The sequence below is a fragment of the Somniosus microcephalus genome, unplaced genomic scaffold (assembly GCF_052327205.1).
Source record: "Somniosus microcephalus isolate GS21.2 unplaced genomic scaffold, FLI_Smic_1.0 scaffold105, whole genome shotgun sequence".
NCBI lineage: Eukaryota > Metazoa > Chordata > Chondrichthyes > Squaliformes > Somniosidae > Somniosus > Somniosus microcephalus.
Genome location: NW_028225292.1, coordinates 95,115 through 111,699, shown reverse-complemented (window position 1 = coordinate 111,699; position 16,585 = coordinate 95,115). Strand labels below are relative to the sequence as shown.

Below are 16,585 nucleotides of genomic sequence, written 5' to 3'. Positions count from 1 at the left end.
TTTGAAAGTTGTAAAATAACTCCTTAAATGTACACCACTGCTCATGTACCGTCTTACCCGTTAAATCTATTTTCCCAGTCCACTCTAATCAATTCCGCTCTCATACCTTCATAGTCTCCTTTATTCAAGCTCAGTACGCTTGTTTGAGATCCAACCTTCTCACCCTCTAATTGAATATGGAATTCAACCATGTTATGGTCACTCATTCCAAGGGGATCCTTTACTAGGACATTTTTAATTAATCCTGACTCATTACACAGGACCAGATCTAAGGTTGCTTGCCCCCTGGTCGGTTCAGTTACATACTGCTCAAGAAACCCATCCCTAATACATGCAATGAACTCTTCCTCAAGGCTGCCCTGCCCAATTTGATTTGTCCAGTTAATATGATAGTTAAAATCCCCCATAATTATAGCTGTTCCCTTATTACAAGCCCCAACTATTTCCTGATTAATACTCCGTCTAACAGAGTTACAACTGTTAGGAGGCCTATAGACTACGCCCACTAGTGTTTTTTTCCCCTTATTATTCCTTATCTCCACCCAAACTGTTTCACTATCCTGATCCTTTGACCCAATATCATTTATCTGTATTACAGTGATTCCTTCCTTTATTAACATAGCCACCCCACCTCCCCTTCCTTCCTGCCTGTCCTTCCTGATTGTTAAATACCCTGGTATGTTTAATTCCCAGTCATGGTCACCCTGCAGCCATGTTTCTGTAATGGCCACAAGATCATACCCATATGTAGTTATTTGTGCCGTTAACTCGTCCATTTTGTTATGAATGCTACATGCATTCAGATAAAGGGACCCCTGATTTCGGAATTTTAACCCCCCGCACGCCTCCAATCCCGACTCCACGGCAGAATGAAAATCCTGCCCTTTGTTTCGAGTTGTCTGTTCCATGGGTCTGAACTCTATAAATTGTCAGACAATCTAGGTGTACAAAATTATGAGGGGCATAGATAGGATGGATGCTGAGGAGCTTTTTCCCTCAGTAGAGGGGTCAATAACTAGGGGGCATAGATTCAAGGTAAAGGGCGGGAGGTTTAGAGGGGATTTGAGAAATAACTTTTTCACCCAGAGGGTGGGTTGGAGTCTGGAACTCACTGCCTGAAAGGGTTGTGGAGGCAGAAACCCTCACAACATTTAAGAAGCATTTGGATGTGCACTTGAAATGCCATAGCATACAAGGCTACGGGCCAAATGCTGGAATATGGGATTAGATTAGACAGGGCTTGATGGCCGGCGCGGACACGATGGGCCGAAGGGCCTCTATCCGTGCTGTATTACTCTATGACTCTCTCTATGACTCTAATCTGAACGTCTTACAATGATCATTCAGATTCAATGTGCTAGGACAGGGAGATAGCCAAACAGAACAGAGTTTAAGTGGTGGAAATTTGACTTCGGGAGTTTGTATAGTGTGGAGCTCAAGAGGCAAGTGAGGCAGGCTTTGGAGAGTCAAGGTAGCAAAAACATTGCATGGATCTCAGTAGTGCTGGAGGTGGGAATGGTAAGGAGGGTAGCAGACAATAATGTAAAGGAAGTGGCCCTAGAAATAGTAGATGCATTGTTGGTCATCTTCCAAAATTCTATAGACTCTGGAACAGTTCCCATGGATTGGAGGGTAGCTAATGTAACACCAATATTTAAAAAAGGTGGTACAGAGAAAATGGGGAATTTGCTGACGACACAAAGCTGGGTGGGCGTGTGTGCTGTGAGGAGGATGCTGAGAAACTCCAGTATGATTTGGACAGGTTAGGTGATTGGGCAGATGTGTGGCCGGTGCAGTATAATGTGGATAAATGCGAGGTTATCCACTTTGGTGGCAAAAACAGGAAGGCAGATTATTATCTGAACGGCAATAGATTGGGAGAAGGGGAAGTGCAATGAGACCTGGATGTCCTTGTGCATCAGTCGCTGAAGGTAAGCATGCAGGTGCAGCAGGCGGTTAAGAAGGCAAATGGTATGTTGGCCTTCGTAGCGAGAGGATTCGAGTACAGGAACAAGGATGTCTTGCTGCAGTTGTACAGGGCCTTGGTGAGACCACACCTTGAGTATTGTGTGCAGTTTTGGTCGCCTTATCTGAGGAAGGATGTGCTTGCCATGGAGGGAGTGCAGCGAAGATTCACCAGGCTGATACCTAGGATGGCAGGAATGACGTATGAGGAGAGATTGGGTCAATTGGGCTTATACTCGCTGGAGTTTAGAAGAATGAGAGGGGATCTCATTGAAACTTATAAAATTCTAACAGGACTAGACAGACTAGATGCAGGAAGGATGTTCCCGATGGCGGGGGGGGGGGGTCCAGAACCAGGGGTCACAGTCTAAGGATAAGGGGTAAGCCATTTAGGACTGAGATGAGGAGGAATTTCTTCACCCAGAGAGTGGTGAACCTGTGGAATTCTCTACCATAGAAGGCAGTTGAGGCCAATTCATTAAATATATTCAAGAAGGAGTTAGATATATTTCTTAAGGCTAAAGGGAGAAGGCAGGGACAGGGTACTGAATTTGGATGATCAGCCATGATCTCATTGAATGGCGGAGCAGGCTCGAGGGGCCGAATAGCCTACTCCTGCTCCTATCTTCTCTGTTTCTATGCTAGTGATTACAGGAATAGGAGGATAGAACAGATGAATGCGTGGCTGGAGATATGGTGCAGGAGGGAGGGCTTTAGATTCCCGAGGCATTGGGACCGTTTCTGGGGAAGGTGGGACCTGTACAAGCTGGACGGGTTACACCTCAACAGAGCCGGGACCAATATTCTCGCGGGGAGGTTCGTTAGTGCTGTTGTGAAGGGTTTAAACTAACTTAGCAGGAGCGTGGGCACCAGCATATAGGAGCAGAAAAGAGGAATAAGGTGCATAAAAGAGTGAGCGTGTTGGATAGTACTAGAGAAGAAAGTAGTACTAGAGGCGGAAGTAGTACCATATTAGATAGGAGCAGACAAAGAAAGACTACAAAAAATGGGTTTAGAATTCATGTACGTAAACGCACAAAGTGTGGTGAATAAGGTTGGTGAGCTACAAGCACAATTAGCTGTGTGGCAATATGATGTTGTGGCAATAACGGAAACATGGCTTAAAAACGGTGAGGGCTGGGCACTTAATATTCAAGGGTACAAGGTGTTCAGAAAAGATAGGGAAGGAAAAAAGGGAGGTGGGGTGGCAGTGCTGATTAAGGAAGACATTGTATTGTTGGAAAGGGAGGATGTTCTTGAGGGGACAAGGACAGAATCCATTTGGCTAGAGTTGAGGAGCAAAACGGGTATGATCACACTATTGGGGGTATTCTATAGGCCTCCAAATAGTGAGAGGGAGATAGAGGAGCAAATCTGCAGGGAAATCGCAGAGATATGCAAGAGCTATAGAGTGGTGATATTGGGGGACTTTAATTACCCAAATATCGATTGGGATAATGCTAGGGTAAAGGGAAAGGAGGGGGAGGAATTTCTGAAATGTGTTCACGAGAATTTCCTTGATCAATATGTTCTTGGTCCAACTAGGAAGGAGGCATTGCTGGATCTGGTGCTGGGGAATGAGGTCGGCCAGGTCGACCAAGTGTCTGTGGGGGAACACTTGGGTACGAGTGATCATCGTATCGTAAGATTTAGATTAGCAACGGAGAGGAGCAAGAAACAATCTAGACTGGAGCTTCTAAACTGGAATAGGGCTAACTTCAATGGGATGTGAAAGGATCTAGCCAGGGTAAAATAGAACCAAAGATTGACAAGAAAAACTGTAACGGAACAATGGGTAATCTTTAAGGAGATGTTCCAAGTACAGGCTAGGTACGTTCCAACAAGAGGGAAAGGTAAGGGAACCAAAGCAAGGGCTCCTTCAATGACGAGGAAGATAGAGAAGATGATGAAACAAAGAAAGAGGGTGTATGATGAATGTCAGGTGAATTCTTCAAGGGAGAACCAGACCAAATGCAGTAAGTTGAGAGGGGGTGTGAAGATGAAAATAAGACTGGCAAAGAGAGAATATAAGAGTAGAATGGCAGTTAACATAAAAGGGAACCCAAAAATCTTCTACCGGCATGTAAACAGTAAGCGGGTAGTAAGAGGCGGGGTGGGGCCTATTAGAGACAAAGAAGGTGATATATGCTTAGAGGCGCAGGGAAAGGCTAGAATACTCAATGAGTACTTTGTATCGGTATTTACTAAGGAGGTGGATGCTGACAAAATATCAGAAGTGGAAAAGGTAGAAGCAATGGAAGGGGTGAAAATTGATAGACAGGATGTACTAGAAAGGCTGGGTATGCTTAGAGTGGACAAGTCGCCTGGTCCAGATGGCTTGCATCCCAGGTTGCTAACGGAACTGGGGGAGGCGATAGTGGAAGGGCTTGCCATAATTTTCCAATCTTCCCTAGATGCGGGGGAGGTGTCTGAGGATTAGAAAGTGGCAAATGTGACACCATTGTTCAAGAAAGGGTGTAAGGACAATCCTAGTAACTACAGGCCGGTCAGTTCAACATCAGTGGTGGGTAAAGAAGAAAGGGTGTAAGAACAATCCTAGTAACTACAGGCCGGTCAGTTCAACATCAGTGGTGGGTAAAGAAGAAAGGGTGTAAGGACAATCCTAGTAACTACAGGCCAGTCAGTTCAACATCAGTGGTGGGTAAAGTTTTAGAAACGAGACGTTTAAGCTAATTAAGGAGAGCCAACACGGATTTGTAAAAGGCAGATCGTGTTTGACTAATCTAATTGAATTTTTTGATGAAGTAACAGAGAGGATTGTTGAAGGGAATGCAATGGATGTTGTCTACATGGATTTTCAGAAGACGTTTGACAAAGTACCACATAGAAGGCTGGTTAACAAAGTTGAGGCTCATGGAATAGGTGGGTCAGCGACAGCTTGGATAAGGAATTGGCTTAAGGACAGAAAACAGCGAGTTGTGGTAAATGGCTGTTTTTCAGACTGGAGGATGGTAGACAGTGGTGTTCCCCAAGGGTCAGTGCTGGAGCCACTGCTTTTTTGATATATATAAATGACCTGGATATTGGAATACAGAGTAGAATTTCTAAATTTGCCGATGACACCAAACTTGGGAGTGTGGCAAACAGTGAGGATGAAACCAATCGACTGCAACAGGACATAGAAAGGCTAGCAGAATGGGCAGATGGGATTTAATACAGAGAAGTGTGAGGTGATGCATTTTGGCAGAAGGAACAGGGAGAGGCAATATGCACTTAATGGCACAGTTTTAAAGAGTGTGCAGGGACAGAGGGACCTGGGAGTTGATGTGCATAGGTCCCTGAAGGTGGCAGGACATATTGAGAGGGTGGTTAACAAAGCATATGGGATCTTTGGCTTCATAAATAGAGGTATTGAGTACAAAAGTAGAGAAGTTATGCTGAACCTTTATAAAATGCTGGTTAGGCCACAACTGGAGCACTGTGTCCAGTTCTGGTCACCACACTTTAGGAAGGATATGAAGGCCCTTGAGAGGGTGTAGAGGAGACTTACCAGAATGGTTCCAGGGATGGGGGATCTTAGCTACAAGGACATGTTGGAGAAGCTGGATTTGATTTCATCAGAGCAAAGGAGTTTGAGGGGTGATTTGATAGAGGTGTACAAGATTATAACGGATCTGGATAGTCTAGATGGCGAAAGGCTGTTCTCTCTAGTTGATGGTACAAGAACTAGGGGACACAGATTTAAGGTTTTGGGCAAGAGATACAGGGGGGACATGTGGAAAAACTTTTTTTACACAGCGAGTGGTGAGGACCTGGAATTCGCTGCCAACGGAAGTGGTGGAAATGGAGACTCTCAGGCCTAGAAATTGAGTTTGCGCTGCGCCAGGGCTTTAGCGCCGGAAGTTAGCGCCGGCGCTAAAGCCCTTTGCGCGCGCCAAAAATTCAGTAGCGCCGCGCCCAAACGGCTGCCGGCGCTACTGAAGGGTTTTAGCGCCTGAAAACTGGCGCAACGCGCCGCATTGCGGCGCCCGCTGCGGTGCGGCAGGCTCGGGAAGTGCAGGCCTCCTCCTTCCGTTAAGGAGGAGCTGCCTGCACCCGGCCGCGGCCCGCGCAAATCTCATCAAAAATGAGCCCGGCACCTCGGACAAGTGCCGGGCTTGCATCTGTTCCGGGCGGGGGGGGGGGGGGGGGGGGGGGGGGAAGTCCGGGGAGGGAGCTGCGGGCAGGCGGCCGGCGGGAAAGCGGCCGGCCGCCGCGCCTCCTTAAAGCGCCGGCGCAGACTCCGGCAACACTCGTTTGCCGGAGTCTTAGTTGCGGCTGCCACTGGCGAGGCGGCCGCAACTGAATTTCGGCTTGGGGCCGGGTTACCACGGCAACCGGGACGCTGCGCACACCGATGACGTCATCGGTGCCGGCGCAGCGCTACCGGTCTACCGCCGCGGAAGGGCGCCAGGCAATTTAGGAACCGGCGCCAATTGCAGCGCTAGGCCCTCTAGCGCCGCAAAATCGGTGCTAAGGGCACTGAATTTCTAGGCCTCAATGTTTTCAAGGGGAGACCGGATAGGCACTGAGAGAAATAAACTTGCAGGGCTACAGGGATAGAGCGGAGGAATGGGACTGACTGGATTGCTCTACAGAGAGCTAGCACGGACTTGATGGGCCGAATGGCCTCCTTCTGTGCTGTCATAACTCTATGACATAACTACTGTGGCAACAGGAGCAGGTCAGAGGCTAGGTATTTTGCAGCGAGTGTCTCACGTCCTGACTCCCCAAAGCCTTTCCACCATCTACAAGGCACAAGTAAGGAGTGTGATGGAACACTCTCCACTTGCCTGGATGAGTGCAGCTCCAACAACACTCAAGAAGCTCGACACCATCCAGGACAAAGCAGCCCGCTTGATTGGCACCCCATCCACCACCGTAAAAATTAACTCCCTCTACCACTGGCGTACCGTGGCTACAGTGTGTACCATCTACAAGATGCACTACAGCAACTCACCAAGGCTTCTTCGGCAGCACCTCCCAAACCTGCAAGCTCTTCCATCTAGAAGGACAAGGGTAGCAGGCGCATGGGAACACCACCACCTCCAAGTTCCCCTCCAAGTCACACATCATCCCGAATTGAAAGTATATCGTCGCTGGGTCAAAATCGTGGAACACCCTACCTAACAGCACTGTGGGAGTACCTTCACCACACGGACTGCAGCAGTTCAAGAAGGCGGTTCACCACCACCTTCTCAAGGGCAATTAGGGATGGGCAATAAATGCTGGCCTTGCCAGCGATGCCTACATCCCATAAAAATGAATTAAAAGAGTGGGCGCATCACTTCCATGTTGTTCTCCGTCACAGAACCGCAGAGATGGGCACAGTTCAATCCATCATGTTGCAAGTGGCCACCAGATTTACAGAGCACCCCCTAAGCAAACAGTAGCTGTGCACAGCCCTCTGTCACATTCATGCCCACACACACTAGCTATGGGAAACATTTAAAATGGTGTTCAACAGAGTGCAGGAAAAATATATTCCGCTGAAAGGAAAGACCAAACTAAACAATAATGAGAATCCATGGATGAATAAAGCTATAAGGGAACAATTGAGGGTAAGGAAAGAGGCATACATTAAGTACATAGACAGCAGGGGAGTGCATGATAAGGGAGAATACGAAAAGATTAGGAGAGAAGTCAAAAAAACAATTAGGGAGGCAAAGAGGAACTATGCAATTAAATTATCAAGGAACATAAAACAAATAGTAAAATATTTTACAGGCACATCAATAAAAAAAAGGTTGGGATGGGAATACAGCCATTAAGGGATAGACAGGAAACGACCACAGGTAACGATAGGGATATATTAAATAATTATTTTGCTTCAGTATTTACCAGGGAGATAGAACAGGTGGACATGACATTGGATGATGTGATGAGTAATGAGGTAAGTGCCTTTAAAATTAAAGAAAGAGATATATTAAATAAACTAATCAAACTCAAAGAGGATAAAACCCCTGGTCCGGAGGGATTGCATCCACGCATTTAAACAGAATCTAGGGAAGAGATAGCAGGGGCATTACTACACATATTTAATAATTTGTTAGAAAAAGGTGTAGTGCCAGAGGACTGGCAGATAGCTAACGTAATACCTATATTTAAGGGGGATAGAACATGTCCAGGGAATTCTAGACCAGTCAGCTTAACATCGGTGGTAGGAAAAATAACAGAATCCCTACTAAAGGAGAAAACAGAAGAACATCTAGAAACCAAAAATATAATAAGGAATACTCAGCATGGATTTCAGAAAGGAACATCATGCTTGACCAACCTCACTGAATTTTTTGAAGAGGTAACAGAGAGAGTAAACAATGGTAATGCAGTAGATGTAATTTATCTAGATTTTCAAAAGGCCTTCAATGAGGTACCCCATAATACTGATGAACAAGGTCAGAGAACGCGGAGTCAGGGGACAAGTAGTAGAATGGATTGCTGGCTGGCTTCAAGACAGAAAGCAGAGAGTAGGGGTAAAGGGTAGCTATTCACAGTGGCAAAAGGTGGGTTGTGGTGTTCCACAAGGATCAGTGCTGGGACCACTGCTGTTCACAATTTACATTAACGATTTAGACTTTGGAATCAAAAACACAATTTCTAAATTTGCGGATGACACCAAATTGGGAGGGATCGTCAATACTGAGGAGGACTGCAACAAATTACAGGAGGACATTAATAAACTTGCAGAATGGGCATATAATTGGCAAATGAAGTTCAACACAGATAAATGTGAGGTATTACATTTTGGTAGGAAGTTAATGGAGGTTACTTATTACTTGGAGGGTGCGAGTCTAGGTGGGGTAGAGGAACAAAGGGACCTCGGAGTACAAATACACAAATCACTAAAAGTTGCGACACAGGTTAGCAAGGCCATAAAAAAAGCAAACCAAGCACTAGGGTTTCTTTCTAGAGGGATAGAATTGAAAAGTAGGGAAGTTATGCTAAATCTGTATCGAACCTTGATTAGACCACACTTGGAGTACTGCGTACAGTTCTGGTCGCCATATTATAAAAAGGATATAGAGGCACTGGAGAGGGTGCAGAGAACATTTGCAAGGATGATACCAGAAGTGCGAGGGTATACATATCAGGAAAGGATGAACAGGCTGGGTCTCTTTTCTCTTGGAAAAAAGGCTGAGGGGTGACCTAATAGAGGTTTTTTTTTAATTATGAAAGGTTTTGATAGAGTGGATATAAAGAGAATGTTTCCACTTGTGGGGAAGAGCATAACTAGAGGCCATCAATATAAGATTGACGCCAAGAAATCCAATAGGGAATTCAGAAGAAACTTCTTTACCCAGACAGTGGTGAGAATGTGGAAGTCGCTACCACAGGGAGTGGTTGAAGTGAATAGTATAGATGCAGTTAAGGGGAGGCTAGGCAAGCATATGAGAGAAAAGGGAATAGAGGGTTATGCTGATAGATTTAGAGGAGGAAAGACGGGAGGAGGCTCATGTGGAGCATAAAAGCCGGCATGGACTGGTTGGGCCGAATGGCCTGTTTCTGTGCCATATATCCTATGTAATCCTATGTAGCTGCTCTCGGAATTGCAGTGCAGGGAGGAGAGTGCAAGCCTGTCCTGTGCTATCGCACACACACAAGCCAAGATAATTGGCAGCCTGGCCAGAAGCAAAAACAAAAATAACAATGCTGAAGTGAGCGAGCCACTGAGTATAAAAGTAGTCCCCTGAATTACCTATTTTCCAGCCCCCCACATAAACTGGGATTGGAAAAGATGAATGTCTGCTCCAAAAGTGAACAGTTGGCAACTATGCATATGTGAGGTCAACGGGTGTATGATCTGTACACTATGGCTGGTCTTGACCTTCTGACTCAGAGTTGAGAGTGCTACCACTGAGCCAAGGCTGACACAATTAAGCTAAGTGTCAACCCACAATTATTCATAGTCACCACTTTTATGGGTCAGAATGTCAGTTCCAAAAATTCTGCACAGTGCACCATCCAGCTTAAAACATGCTTTTGATAATTTATAATGGAAACAGGATTTGTTTTAACAAAGTAACAATCCTCCCACAATTTCTGGGCCCGTTTGCTCTCCAGATGTGTTATGCACACACTCTTTGGTAATGGACTATCAACATGCTTGCTTTATTTGATTGCAGGCCGTGTGGTGAAGGTACTCCCACAATGCTGGTAGGTTGCGAGTTCCAGGATTTTCAACCACGATGGTTGATGGGACAATGATATATGTCCACGTCAGAATGGTGTGTGACTTGGAGGGGAACTTGGGAGGTGATGATGTTCCTATGCACCTGCCCCCCTTGTCCTAGAGGTGGAGGTTGCGGGTTTGGAAGGTGCTGCCAAAGAAGCCATGGCGAGTTGCTGTAGCTAGTACACACAGCTGCCACAGTATGCCAGTGGTAGAGTGGGTGGACATTTAAGCTAGTGGATGAGGTGCCTATCATGTGACTGATTTGTCCTGGATAGTACCAAGCTTCTTGATGTTTTTGTAACTGCACCCATCCAAGCAAGTGAAGACTATTCCATTACAGTTCCAACTTGTGCCTTGTAGGTGGTGGAAAGGCTTTGGGGAATCAGGAGCTGAGCTACTCGTTGCAGAATACCCAGCCTCTGACCAGCTCTAGTAGCCAGAGCATTTACGTGCCTGGTCCAGTTGAGTTTCTGGTCAATGGTGACCCCCAGAATGTTGATGGTGGGAGACTTGTCGAAGGTAATTCCATTGAATATCAAGGAGAGGTGGTTAGGCTATCTCTTGTTGGAGATGGTCATTGCCTGACAGTTAAGTGGCAAGTAGCATTCACGCCATGCATTAGCCCAAGCCTAAATGGTGTCCAGGTCTTGCTGCACGTGGGCATGGACTGCTTCATTATCTGAGGAATTGCAAACGGAGCTGAATACTGTGCAATCATCAGCAAACAGCTCCACTTCTGACATGACTAACTCCTGCAGCGATGACCTGGGGTTGAGTTGATTGGCCTCCAACAACCATAACCATCTTTCTTTGTGCCAGGTATGACTCTAGCCAGTGGAGAGTTTTCCTCCTGATCCCCATTGACTTCAGTTTTACTAGGGCTCCTTGGTGCCATACTCATTTGAATGGTATCTTGATGTCAAGGGTAGTCACTCTCACCTTATCTCTGGAATTCAGCTCTTTTGTCTAAGTTTGGACCAAGGCTGAAATTAGGTCTGGAGCCGAGTGGCCCTGGCAGAATCTCCTCAGGTTTAAACAATAGGGTTGGAAAGCTGACCAGATGTGACTTCCAAGCACTAAAGATAGGCAATTAAACAGTGTTCTTATATGAAAAATATAAGCTACTGTGATCACAGCTGCCTAGTAGCTGCCCAGAGACTTTCTTTTTGAACACTGCAATTAATAGAGATTAGAAGGAAATAAATGTGAATCTAAAAATCGTGCAGTTGGTTCTGTAATGACAAATAAGACAGTCCTGATTTTCAGATAATGAAAAGAGAGACAGTAACATTCTGTATTCTGATTACATATTTGCTGTTTTGTTTGTATCTAAATCTGCAGAGAAAAAAGTATAAATACAGTCGACCTGCACCATCGATGATGGCACATTGACACTCTGCGATTTAGGATTAGGGGGTTAGAGTGTTAGGGCTAGGTTTAGAAACTACACAATTTAGGATTTATAATTAGGGGTTAGGGATCAGTCGTTCAAGTTAGGGTTAGAAACCGCTACTGACAAATATACAGGCAAACACAGGATAGTGTTTTCTATAATGCACGTCTTCAATTCCAATCATTATAAGTGGAAGTAAATTGGTGTAGCTCTGATTTCAGAGTTAAGTGTTCAGAAATAGGACGCATCTATTGACGTGGTGCAGGTTGGCCGTGTTGTTAATATGGTTGTGGTGTCAACAGTCATTGCAATGTCGCCGATGATGCAGTTTGGCCATGTTGTTCAGTCACTCCGAAAGAAAAAAAGGTTTGCCTCAATCAGACTTGCAGCATCACAAAAGATGTGCTGTCTGCCTGAAATTTAACATTTTTTATGCCACAAACACCGTTCCCTAGCCACCGACTCCATCCGTCTCCCTAGCAACTGTTGGAGGGTGAAACAGATCGTTCACAACCTTGGTGTCATTTGACACTGAGATGAGCTTCTGACCACATATGCCACACCATCACCAAAAGAACCTGCTTCTACCTCCGTAACACTGCCCATCTGCGAGCCTGCCTCAGCTCATCAGCTGCTGAAACCCTGATCCTTGCCTTTGTTACCGCTAGACGTGACTATTCCAATGCTCTGCTGGCTGGCCTCCCATTTTCGACCCTCCATAAACCTGAGCTCATCCGAATCTCTGCTACCCATATCCTAACTTGCACCTCTTGTGCATTCCTGATTTTAATCGCTCCACCACTGGCAGCCCTGCCTTCAGCTGCCTAGGCTCTAAGCTCTGGAATTCCCTCCCTAAACCTCTCCGCCTCTCTATCTCTCTCTCCTCCTTTAAGAAGCTCCTTAAAACCAACCCCTTTCCTTTCCTAATATCTCCTTATGTGGCTCAGTGTCAAATTTTGTTTGATAACACTACTGTGACGCGCCTTGAGACATTTTACTACGAATACATGTTGTTTGTGTTCGGAGGAGGAGGCAATGTAGTTGGTATAAGACACCTTCGCTTATCTGGCAACATAAATTAGGTGTGAAATAAGTGATCCAACATAGTGAATTGCAGAAACAACACTGACAGAAAAAAGTAAACTTTAAGAGTTTGTTTCAAACTAGTATGTTTAGATGGCAAATGTTTTCTCTTTATTGCTATGTTGAAAGTTTTTAAGCAAAGATATTACAGGAAACATTTTTTTATCCAGCACCGACGGGATCGACGTGGTGTCGGTTCATCAAAAATTCCGGATAACCGAGAGCTATAGTAAAAGATATGGAGAGCTGAGAGCTCCGTATAAAGCAACAAACCCTGTTGCTTAGCAACAGGTGCAGAACAATGGCCACAAGGTCCAAGTGTCTCTGTAGCTTAGCAACAGCTGCAGCCACACCCTTGCACAGCAACAGATCGAGGAAGGCAAGTACAATATGAAGTAAAACTTACCTGAACCTACTCCTGAATTTTGCCAGTTAACCGAGATTTCCGGTTATTTAGGTGCCGGTAAATTGAAAGTTTCCTGTATTTGATTAGCTTGTGGTTTATGATGTAATTCGAACTCTCAGTTAGATTACTCGCTAAATTCCCTCCCTGGTATTTAAAAAAAATATTTTATGCGTTTTAAAAAATTTAGTTTTCACTGTTCTTTTGCTGACAGCTGTAGGCAACATAAGAACATAAGAAACAGGAGCAGGAGTAGGCCAATCAGCCCCTCGAGCCTGCGCCGCCATTCAATAAGATCATGGCTGATCCAATCTTGGCCTCAACACCACTTTCCCGCTCTCTCCCCATACCCCTTGTAGTTCAAATGTATGTCAATCTCCGCCTTGAATCTGTCAATCTCCGCCTTGAATATATTCAATGACTCTGCCTCCACAGCTCTCTGGGGTAGAGAATTCCAAAGATTCACGACCCTCTGAGAGAAGAAATTCCTCATCTCCATCTTAAATGGGCGACCCTTTATTCTGAAACTATGCCCCCTAGTTCGAGATACCCCGACTAGGGGAAACATCCTCTCAGCATCCACCCTGTCAATCCCCCTCAGAATCTTATTTGTTTCAATAAGATCACCTCTCATTCTTCTAAACTCCAATGAGTATAGGCCCAACCTGCTCAACCTTTCATCATACGTCAACCCCTTCATCCCAGGAATCAACCTAGTGAACCTTCTCTGCACTGCCTCCAATGCAAATATATCCTTATTTAAATATGGAGACCAAAACTGTACGCAGTACTCCAAGTGCGGTCTCACCAGCGCCCTGTAAAGTTGCATCAAAACTTCCCTACTTTTATACTCCATACCCCTTGCAATAAAGGCCAACATTCCATTAGCCTTCCTAATTACTTGCTGTACCTGCGTGCTAACTTTTTGTGGTTCTAGTATCCCCAGACCCCTTTGTACCGCAGCATTTTGTAGTCTCACTCCATTTAAATAATTCATTGCTTTTTCATTTTTCCTTCCAAAGTGGATAACCTCACATTTTCCCACATTGTACTCCATATGCCAAATTTTTGCCCACTCACTTAACCTAGCTATATCCCTTTGCAGGCTCTTTGGCCCAGAAATTCGGGTCGGGGGCTTCCCGCGGGTGCAAGCCCCCGACCTGCACTTATCTTGCGCGCCAGCCGTTGAGCTGTGGGCCCGCGTGGGATTCCGATCCTGGGCCTACTCCAACTGCCGGCGCGCAGTGCTTGCGTATCCCAGGGTTGCAGTTAGTTCGAATCATCCCCTGGGATCACGTGGGCCATGGAGAGCCAATGGTAGCAGGGAATGCTTCATTCATAAATTTGACGGGAAGAGCTGTCAAACCTATAAATACTATAAGCCCCAAAACATAATTAAAACTTCAAATAAATTTTTAAAAAAACATCACATTTTTAAAATAACTATAAATTACATGAAATAACTATTTTAAACAATAATTTAAATTTTTGAAAAAAATAATTACATTTTCTAACGGGGCTAAAAATAAACTTACCTTTCTTTAAAGTATTTAAAAATAATAAACCTGTGGAAAAAATGTTTTAATTTTAATTAATTCGCCACTTACCTTGTTAAAAGCAGGCCTTGTGCCTGCTGTTTAAAAGTGTAACTGCTGGAGACTTACCCTCTCGGAGAAACCTGCAAAAAAAAATGTAAGTTCGATGCGCACGGGCTGCCTCTCCGGCGCACGCGTTCCACCTGTCAACCCCTTCTTTCAAGGGAACGGAAGTTCCGGTTTCCCGCGCATGTGCAGTGCATGCACGAAACCGGCACTTTCGTTGGGCCTACGCGAGTACCCAGTGCGTACTCACGCGTGGGGACCCGAATTTCTGGGCCTCTCTGTGTCCTCCTCACAACTTGCTAACCCACCTATCTTTGTGTCATCAGCAAATTTGGCTACAGTACACTCGGCCCCTTCATCCAAGTCATTAATATAGATTGTAAATAGTTGCGGCCCCAGCACTGATCCCTGTGGCACCCCACTAGTTACTGATTGCCAACCGGAAAATGACCCATTTACCCCGACTCTCTGTTTTCTGTTAGTTAGCCAATCCCCTATCCATGCCAATACATTACCCCCAACCCCGTGCGCTCTTATCTTGTGCAGTAACCTTTTATGTGGCACTTTATCGAATGCCTTCTGGAAATCCAAATACACTACATCTACTGGTTTCCCTTTATCCACCCTGCTCGTTACATCCTCAAAGAACTCTAGCAAATTTGTCAAACACGAGTCCCCTTTCATAAAGCCATGGTGACTCTACTTGATTGTCTTATGATTTTCTAAATGTCCTGCTATTACCTCCTTAATAATGGATTCCAGCACTTTCCCAATGACAGATGTTAGGCTAACTGGCCTATAGTTTCCTGCTTTCTGTCTCCCTCCTTCCTTGAATAGTGGCGTTACATTTGCGGTTTTCCAATCCGCTGGGACCGCTCCAGAATCCAGGGAATTTTGGTAGATTACAACCAATGCATCCACTATCTCTGCAGCCACTTCTTTTAAGACCCTAGGATGCAGGTCATCAGGTCCAGGGGACTTGTTGGCCCTTAGCCTCATTAGTTTGCCTAGTACTTTCTCTCTAGTGATAGAGATTGTTTTAAGTTTCTCCCTCCCTATAGCCGTTTGATTATCTATTATTCTTGGGATGTTTTTAGTGTCTTCTACCGTGAAGACCGATCCAAAATAATTGTTTAGTCTCTGCCGTTTAGTCTCTGCCATTTCTCTATTTCCCACTATTAATTCCCCAGTCTCATCCTCTAAGGGACCAACGTTTACTCTCTTCCTTTTTATATACCTGTAGAAGCTCTTACTGTCTGTTTTTATATTATTTGCTAGTTTACTCTCATACTCTATCTTCACCCTCTTTATAATTTTTTTAGTCATCCTTTGCTGGTTTCTAAAAATTTCCCAATCCTCTGGCCTACCACTAATCTTCGCAACATTGCATGCCTTTTTTTTCCAATTTGATACCATCCTTAACTTCCTTAGTTAGCCATGGATGCTGCATCCTTCTTGTAGAGCCTTTCTTTCTCACTGGAATATACCTTTGCTGAGATTTATGAAATATCTCCTTAAATGTCTACCACTGCTGATCTACTGTCTTACCCTTTGATCTATTTTCCCAGTCCACTTTAGCCAACTCTGTCCTCATACCCTTGTAATTGCCTTTATTTAAGTTTAGGACACTAGTTTCAGACCCAAGTTTCTTACCCTCAAACTGAATTTGAAATTCTACCATGCTATGATCACACTTTCCTAGGGGATCCTATACTATGAGATCATTAATTAATCCTGTCTCATTACACAATACCAAATCTAAAATAGCCAGCTCCCTGGTTGGTTCCTCAACGTATTGCTCTAAGAAACTATCCCGAATACATTCTATGAACTCATCCTCAAGGCTACCCTTGCCAATTTGATTTGTCCAATCTATATGATGATTAAAATCGCCCATGATTATTGCAGTACCTTTCTTACAAGCCCCCATTATTTCTTGATTTGTACTCTGTCCTACAGTATCGATA

At 44.9% G+C, this 16,585-nt stretch overlaps 1 protein-coding gene across 9 annotated transcripts in view; it reads right to left on the bottom strand.

The window, feature by feature from the left end:
- The window catches only part of LOC147083068 (protein odr-4 homolog), a 158,791-nt gene that overhangs the window by 127,375 nt on the left and 14,831 nt on the right, over positions 1–16,585 (bottom strand). The window lies entirely within an intron of this gene.